The following is an 8,639-nucleotide window of genomic DNA, read 5'->3' as shown; positions in this document are numbered from 1 at the left end:
ACAAAACCAGAGCCCGAGGAAGAAAACCAGAGCTCAAGGAACAAAAGCAGAACCCGAGGAACAAAACCAGCCCTCGAGGAACAAAATCAGAGCCCGAGGAACAAAACCAGACCCAAAGGAACAAAACCAGAACCCGAGGAATAAAACCAGAGCCCGAGGGACAAAAAGGAGGGCCTGAAGAACAAAACGAGGGCCATAGGAACAAAACCAGAGCCCGTGGAATAAAACAAGGGCCCGAGGAACCAAACCAGAACCCGAGGAACAAAGCCAGAGCCCGAGGAACAAAATTAGCCCTCGAGGAACAAAACCAGAGCCCGAGGAAAAAAAACAGGGCCCGAGGAACCAAGACAGATCCTGAGGAACAAAACCACCACTTGAGGTAAAGAAACAGGGTCTGAGGAAGAAATCCAGAGCCCGAGGAACAAAAACAGAGCCCGAGGAAAAAAACAAGAGCCCGAGGAACACAACCATAGCCCGAGGAACAGAACCAGAGCCCGAGGAACAAAACCAGAGCCCGAGGAAGAAAACCAGACCTCGATGAAGAAAACCAGAGACCGAGGAAGAAAACCAGAGCTCGAGGAACACAACCAGAACCCGAGGAACAAAAGGAGAGTTCGAGGAAGAAAACGAGAGCCCGAGGAACAAAACTAGTGCCCAAGCAATAAAACCAGAGCCCGAGGAACAAAACCAGAGCCCAAGGACAAAAAGGAGGGCCTGAAGAACAAAACGAGGGCCATAGGAAGAAAACCAGAGCCCGTGGAATAAAACCAGGGCCCAAGGAACCAAACCAGAAACTGAGGAACAAAACCAGAGCCCGAGGAACAAAACCAGAGCCCGAGGAACAAAATCAGAGCCCGAGGAACAAAACAGAGCCTCAGGAGTTAATGCAGAGCTTCAGGAAGGAAACCAGAGCCCGAGGAACAAAACCAAAGCCCAAGGAACAAAATGAGAGGCCAAGGAACAAAACGAAACCCCTAGGAACAAAACAAGGGCCTGAGGAACAAAACCAGAGCCCGAGGAACAAAACCAGAACCCGTGAAAGAAAACCAGAGCCTGAGGAACAAAACCAGAGCTCAAAGAACAAAACTGGAGCTCGAGGAAAAAAACGAGAGCCCGAGGAACACAACCAGAGCCCGAGGAACACAACCAGAGCCCGAGGAAGAGAACCAGAGCCCGAGGAACAAAACCAGAGCCCAAGGACAAAAAGGAGGGCCTGAAGAACAAAACGAGGGCCTTAGGAACAAAACCAGAGCCCGTGGAATAAAACCAGGGCCCGAGGAAACGAACGAGAAAGCGAGGAACAAATTCAGAGCCCGAGGAACAAATCTAGCCCTCGAGGAACAAAACCAGAGTCCGAGGAACAAAACCAGAGCCCGAGAAATAAAACAGGGCCCGAGGAACCAAGCCAGAGCCGAAGGACAAAAAGGAGGGCCTGAAGACCAAAACGAGGGCCATAGGAAGAAAACCAGAGCCCGTGGAATAAAACCAGGGCCCGAGGAACCAAACCAGAAACTGAGGAACAAAACCAGAGCCCGAGGAACAAAACTAACACTCGAGGAACAAAACCAGAGCCCGAGGAAAAAAACCAGGGCCCGAGGAACCAAGCCAGAGCGCGAGGAACCAAACCACCCCTCGAGGTAAAGAAACAGGGTCTGAGGAAGAAAACCAGAGCCCGAGGAACAAAACTAGAGCCCGAGGAAGAAAACAAGCGCCCGAGGAACAGAAATAGAGCCCGAGGAAAAAAACGAGGACCCGAGGAACCAAGCCAGAGCCCGAGAAAGAAAACCATAGCCCAAGGAACAAAACCAGCCCTCGAGGAACAAAACCAGAGCCCGAGGAACAAAACCAGACGCCAAGGAACAAAACCAGAACCCGAGGAACAAAACAGAGCCTGAGGAGCTAATGCAGAGCTTCAGGAAGGAAACCAGAGCACGAGGAACAAAACCAAAGCCCGAGGAAGAAAATGAGAGCCCGAGGAACAAAATGAGAGCCCAAGGAACAAAACGAAACCCCAAGGAAGAAAACCAGGGCCTGAGGAACAAAACCAGAGCCCGAGGAACAAAACCAGAGCCCGTGAAAGAAAACCAGAGCCCGAGGAAAAAAAACAGAGCTCAAAGAACAAAACTAGAGATCGAGGAACAAAACGAGAGCCCGAGGAACACAACCAGAGCCCGAGGAAGAGAACCAGAGCCCGAGGAACACAACCAGAGCCCGAGGAAGAAAACCAGACCTCGATGAACAAAACCAGAGCCCGAGGAAGAAAACCAGAGCTCAAGGAACAAAAGCAGAACCCGAGGAACAAAACCAGCCCTCGAGGAACAAAATCAGAGCCCGAGGAACAAAACCAGACCCAAAGGCACAAAACCAGAACCCGAGGAATAAAACCAGAGCCCAAGGGACAAAAAGGAGGGCCTGAAGAACAAAACGAGGGCCATAGGAACAAAACCAGAGCCCGTGGAATAAAACAAGGGCCCGAGGAACCAAACCAGAAACAGAGGAACAAAGCCAGAGCCCGAGGAACAAAACTAGCCCTCGAGGAACAAAACCAGAGCCCGAGGAAAAAAAACAGGGCCCGAGGAACCAAGACAGATCCTGAGGAACAAAACCACCACTTGAGGTAAAGAAACAGGGTCTGAGGAAGAAATCCAGAGCCCGAGGAACAAAACCAGAGCCCGAGGAAAAAAACAAGAGCCCGAGGAACACAACCAGAGCCCGAGGAAGAAAACCAGACCTCGATGAAGAAAACCAGAGACCGAGGAAGAAAACCAGAGCTCGAGGAACACAACCAGAACCCGAGGAAGAAAAGGAGAGTTCGAGGAAGAAAACGAGAGCCCGAGGAACAAAACTAGTGCCCAAGCAATAAAACCAGAGCCCGAGGAACAAAACCAGAGCCCAAGGACAAAAAGGAGGGCCTGAAGAACAAAACGAGGGCCATAGGAAGAAAACCAGAGCCCGTGGAATAAAACGAGGGCCCGAGGAACCAAACCAGAAACTGAGGAACAAAACCAGAGCCCGAGGAACAAAACCAGAGCCCGAGGAACAAAATCAGAGCCCGAGGAACAAAACAGAGCCTCAGGAGTTAATGCAGAGCTTCAGGAAGGAAACCAGAGCCCGAGGAACAAAACCAAAGCCCAAGGAACAAAATGAGAGGCCAAGGAACAAAACGAAACCCCTAGGAACAAAACAAGGGCCTGAGGAACAAATCCAGAGCCCGAGGAACAAAACCAGAACCTGTGAAAGAAAACCAGAGCCTGAGGAACAAAACCAGAGCTCAAAGAACAAAACTGGAGCTCGAGGAAAAAAACGAGAGCCCGAGGAACACAACCAGAGCCCGAGGAACACAACCAGAGCCCGAGGAAGAGAACCAGAGCCCGAGGAACAAAACCAGAGCCCAAGGACAAAAAGGAGGGCCTGAAGAACAAAACGAGGGCCTTAGGAACAAAACCAGAGCCCGTGGAATAAAACCAGGGCCCGAGGAAACGAACGAGAAAGCGAGGAACAAATTCAGAGCCCGAGGAACAAATCTAGCCCTCGAGGAACAAAACCAGAGTCCGAGGAACAAAACCAGAGCCCGAGGAAAAAAAACAGGGCCCGAGGAACCAAGCCAGAGCCAAAGGACAAAAAGGAGGGCCTGAAGACCAAAATGAGGGCCATAGGAAGAAAACCAGAGCCCGTGGAATAAAACCAGGGCCCGAGGAACCAAACCAGAAACTGAGGAACAAAACCAGAGCCCGAGGAACAAAACTAACACTCGAGGAACAAAACCAGAGCCCGAGGAAAAAAACCAGGGCCCGAGGAACCAAGCCAGAGCGCGAGGAACCAAACCACCCCTCGAGGTAAAGAAACAGGGTCTGAGGAAGAAAACCAGAGCCCGAGGAACAAAACTAGAGCCCGAGGAAGAAAACAAGCGCCCGAGGAACAGAAATAGAGCCCGAGGAAAAAAACGAGGACCCGAGGAACCAAGCCAGAGCCCGAGAAAGAAAACCATAGCCCAAGGAACAAAACCAGCCCTCGAGGAACAAAACCAGAGCCCGAGGAACAAAACCAGACGCCAAGGAACAAAACCAGAACCCGAGGAACAAAACAGAGCCTGAGGAGCTAATGCAGAGCTTCAGGAAGGAAACCAGAGCACGAGGAACAAAACCAAAGCCCGAGGAAGAAAATGAGAGCCCGAGGAACAAAATGAGAGCCCAAGGAACAAAACGAAACCCCAAGGAAGAAAACCAGGGCCTGAGGAACAAAACCAGAGCCCGAGGAACAAAACCAGAGCCCGTGAAAGAAAACCAGAGCCCGAGGAAAAAAAACAGAGCTCAAAGAACAAAACTAGAGATCGAGGAACAAAACGAGAGCCCGAGGAACACAACCAGAGCCCGAGGAAGAAAACCAGAGCCCGAGGAAGAAAACCAGAGCTCAAGGAACAAAAGCAGAACCCGAGGAACAAAACCAGCCCTCGAGGAACAAAATCAGAGCCCGAGGAACAAAACCAGACCCAAAGGAACAAAACCAGAACCCGAGGAATAAAACCAGAGCCCGAGGGACAAAAAGGAGGGCCTGAAGAACAAAACGAGGGCCATAGGAACAAAACCAGAGCCCGTGGAATAAAACAAGGGCCCGAGGAACCAAACCAGAAACAGAGGAACAAAGCCAGAGCCCGAGGAACAAAACTAGCCCTCGAGGAACAAAACCAGAGCCCGAGGAAAAAAAACAGGGCCCGAGGAACCAAGACAGATCCTGAGGAACAAAACCACCACTTGAGGTAAAGAAACAGGGTCTGAGGAAGAAATCCAGAGCCCGAGGAACAAAACCAGAGCCCGTGAAAGAAAACCAGAGACCGAGGAAAAAAAACAGAGCTTAAAGAACAAAACTAGAGATCGAGGAACAAAATGAGAGCCCGAGGAACACAACCAGAGCCCGAGGAAGAGAACCAGAGCCCGAGGAACACAACCAGAGCCCGAGGAAGAAAACCAGACCTCGATGAACAAAACCAGAGCCCGAGGAAGAAAACCAGAGCTCAAGGAACAAAAGCAGAACCCGAGGAACAAAACCAGCCCTCGAGGAACGAAATCAGAGCCCGAGGAACAAAACCAGACCCAAAGGAACAAAACCAGAACCCGAGGAAAAAAAAACCAGAGCCCGTGGAATAAAACAAGGGCCCGAGGAACCAAACCAGAACCCGAGGAACAAAGCCAGAGCCCGAGGAACAAAACTAGCCCTCGAGGAACAAAACCAGAGCCCGAGGAAAAAAAACAGGGCCCGAGGAACCAAGACAGATCCTGAGGAACAAAACCACCACTTGAGGTAAAGAAACAGGGTCTGAGGAAGAAATCCAGAGCCCGAGGAACAAAACCAGAGCCCGAGGAAAAAAACAAGAGCCCGAGGAACACAACCAGAGCCCGAGGAAGAAAACCAGACCTCGATGAAGAAAACCAGAGACCGAGGAAGAAAACCAGAGCTCGAGGAACACAACCAGAACCCGAGGAAGAAAAGGAGAGTTCGAGGAAGAAAACGAGAGCCCGAGGAACAAAACTAGTGCCCAAGCAATAAAACCAGAGCCCGAGGAACAAAACCAGAGCCCAAGGACAAAAAGGAGGGCCTGAAGAACAAAACGAGGGCCATAGGAAGAAAACCAGAGCCCGTGGAATAAAACGAGGGCCCGAGGAACCAAACCAGAAACTGAGGAACAAAACCAGAGCCCGAGGAACAAAACCAGAGCCCGAGGAACAAAATCAGAGCCCGAGGAACAAAACAGAGCCTCAGGAGTTAATGCAGAGCTTCAGGAAGGAAACCAGAGCCCGAGGAACAAAACCAAAGCCCAAGGAACAAAATGAGAGGCCAAGGAACAAAACGAAACCCCTAGGAACAAAACAAGGGCCTGAGGAACAAAACCAGAGCCCGAGGAACAAAACCAGAACCTGTGAAAGAAAACCAGAGCCTGAGGAACAAAACCAGAGCTCAAAGAACAAAACTGGAGCTCGAGGAAAAAAACGAGAGCCCGAGGAACACAACCAGAGCCCGAGGAACACAACCAGAGCCCGAGGAAGAGAACCAGAGCCCGAGGAACAAAACCAGAGCCCAAGGACAAAAAGGAGGGCCTGAAGAACAAAACGAGGGCCTTAGGAACAAAACCAGAGCCTGTGGAATAAAACCAGGGCCCGAGGAAACGAACGAGAAAGCGAGGAACAAATTCAGAGCCCGAGGAACAAATCTAGCCCTCGAGGAACAAAACCAGAGTCCGAGGAACAAAACCAGAGCCCGAGGAAAAAAAACAGGGCCCGAGGAACCAAGCCAGAGCCAAAGGACAAAAAGGAGGGCCTGAAGACCAAAATGAGGGCCATAGGAACAAAACCAGAGCCCGTGGAATAAAACCAGGGCCCGAGGAACCAAACCAGAAACTGAGGAACAAAACCAGAGCCCGAGGAACAAAACTAACACTCGAGGAACAAAACCAGAGCCCGAGGAAAAAAACCAGGGCCCGAGGAACCAAGCCAGAGCGCGAGGAACCAAACCACCCCTCGAGGTAAAGAAACAGGGTCTGAGGAAGAAAACCAGAGCCCGAGGAACAAAACTAGAGCCCGAGGAAGAAAACAAGCGCCCGAGGAACAGAAATAGAGCCCGAGGAAAAAAACGAGGACCCGAGGAACCAAGCCAGAGCCCGAGAAAGAAAACCATAGCCCAAGGAACAAAACCAGCCCTCGAGGAACAAAACCAGAGCCCGAGGAACAAAACCAGACCCCAAGGAACAAAACCAGAACCCGAGGAACAAAACAGAGCCTGAGGAGCTAATGCAGAGCTTCAGGAAGGAAACCAGAGCGCGAGGAACAAAACCAAAGCCCGAGGAAGAAAATGAGAGCCCGAGGAACAAAATGAGAGCCCAAGGAATAAAACGAAACCCCGAGGAAGAAAACCAGGGCCTGAGGAACAAAACCAGAGCCCGAGGAACAAAACCAGAGCCCGTGAAAGAAAACCAGAGCCCGAGGAAAAAAAACAGAGCTCAAAGAACAAAACTAGAGATCGAGGAACAAAACGAGAGCCCGAGGAACACAACCAGAGCCCGAGGAACACAACCAGAGCCCGAGGAAGAAAACCAGACCTCGATGAACAAAACCAGAGCCCGAGGAAGAAAACCAGAGCTCAAGGAACAAAAGCAGAACCCGAGGAACAAAACCAGCCCTCGAGGAACAAAATCAGAGCCTGAGGAACAAAACCAGACCCAAAGGAACAAAACCAGAACCCGAGGAATAAAACCAGAGCCCGAGGGACAAAAAGGAGGGCCTGAAGAACAAAACGAGGGCCATAGGAACAAAACCAGAGCCCGTGGAATAAAACAAGGGCCCGAGGAACCAAACCAGAACCCGAGGAACAAAGCCAGAGCCCGAGGAACAAAACTAGCCCTCGAGGAACAAAACCAGAGCCCGAGGAAAAAAAACAGGGCCCGAGGAACCAAGACAGATCCTGAGGAACAAAACCACCACTTGAGGTAAAGAAACAGGGTCTGAGGAAGAAATCCAGAGCCCGAGGAACAAAACCAGAGCCCGTGAAAGAAAACCAGAGACCGAGGAAAAAAAACAGAGCTTAAAGAACAAAACTAGAGATCGAGGAACAAAATGAGAGCCCGAGGAACACAACCAGAGCCCGAGGAAGAGAACCAGAGCCCGAGGAACACAACCAGAGCCCGAGGAAGAAAACCAGACCTCGATGAACAAAACCAGAGCCCGAGGAAGAAAACCAGAGCTCAAGGAACAAAAGCAGAACCCGAGGAACAAAACCAGCCCTCGAGGAACGAAATCAGAGCCCGAGGAACAAAACCAGACCCAAAGGAACAAAACCAGAACCCGAGGAAAAAAAAACCAGAGCCCGTGGAATAAAACAAGGGCCCGAGGAACCAAACCAGAACCCGAGGAACAAAGCCAGAGCCCGAGGAACAAAACTAGCCCTCGAGGAACAAAACCAGAGCCCGAGGAAAAAAAACAGGGCCCGAGGAACCAAGACAGAGCCTGAGGAACAAAACCACCACTTGAGGTAAAGAAACAGGGTCTGAGGAAGAAATCCAGAGCCCGAGGAACAAAACCAGAGCCCGAGGAAAAAAACAAGAGCCCGAGGAACACAACCATAGCCCGAGGAACAGAACCAGAGCCCGAGGAACACAACCAGAGCCCGAGGAAGAAAACCAGACCTCGATGAAGAAAACCAGAGACCGAGGAAGAAAACCAGAGCTCGAGAAACACAACCAGAACCCGAGGAAGAAAAGGAGAGTTCGAGGAAGAAAACGAGAGCCCGAGGAACAAAACTAGTGCCCAAGCAATAAAACCAGAGCCCGAGGAAGAAAACCAGAGCCCAAGGACAAAAAGGAGGGCCTGAAGAACAAAACGAGGGCCATAGGAAGAAAACCAGAGCCCGTGGAATAAAACCAGGGCCCGAGGAACCAAACCAGAAACTGAGGAACAAAACCAGAGCCTGAGGAACAAAACCAGAGCCCAAGGAACAAAATCAGAGCCCGAGGAACAAAACAGAGCCTCAGGAGTTAATGCAGAGCTTCAGGAAGGAAACCAGAGCCCGAGGAACAAAACCAAAGCCCAAGGAACAAAATGAGAGGCCAAGGAACAAAACGAAACCCCTAGGAACAAAACAAGGGCCTGAGG

Source organism: Calonectris borealis, unplaced genomic scaffold, assembly GCF_964195595.1.
Source record: "Calonectris borealis unplaced genomic scaffold, bCalBor7.hap1.2 HAP1_SCAFFOLD_54, whole genome shotgun sequence".
Classification (NCBI taxonomy): domain Eukaryota; kingdom Metazoa; phylum Chordata; class Aves; order Procellariiformes; family Procellariidae; genus Calonectris; species Calonectris borealis.
The sequence above is the reverse complement of the archived record's forward strand: the minus strand, read 5'-3'. Positions refer to the sequence as shown.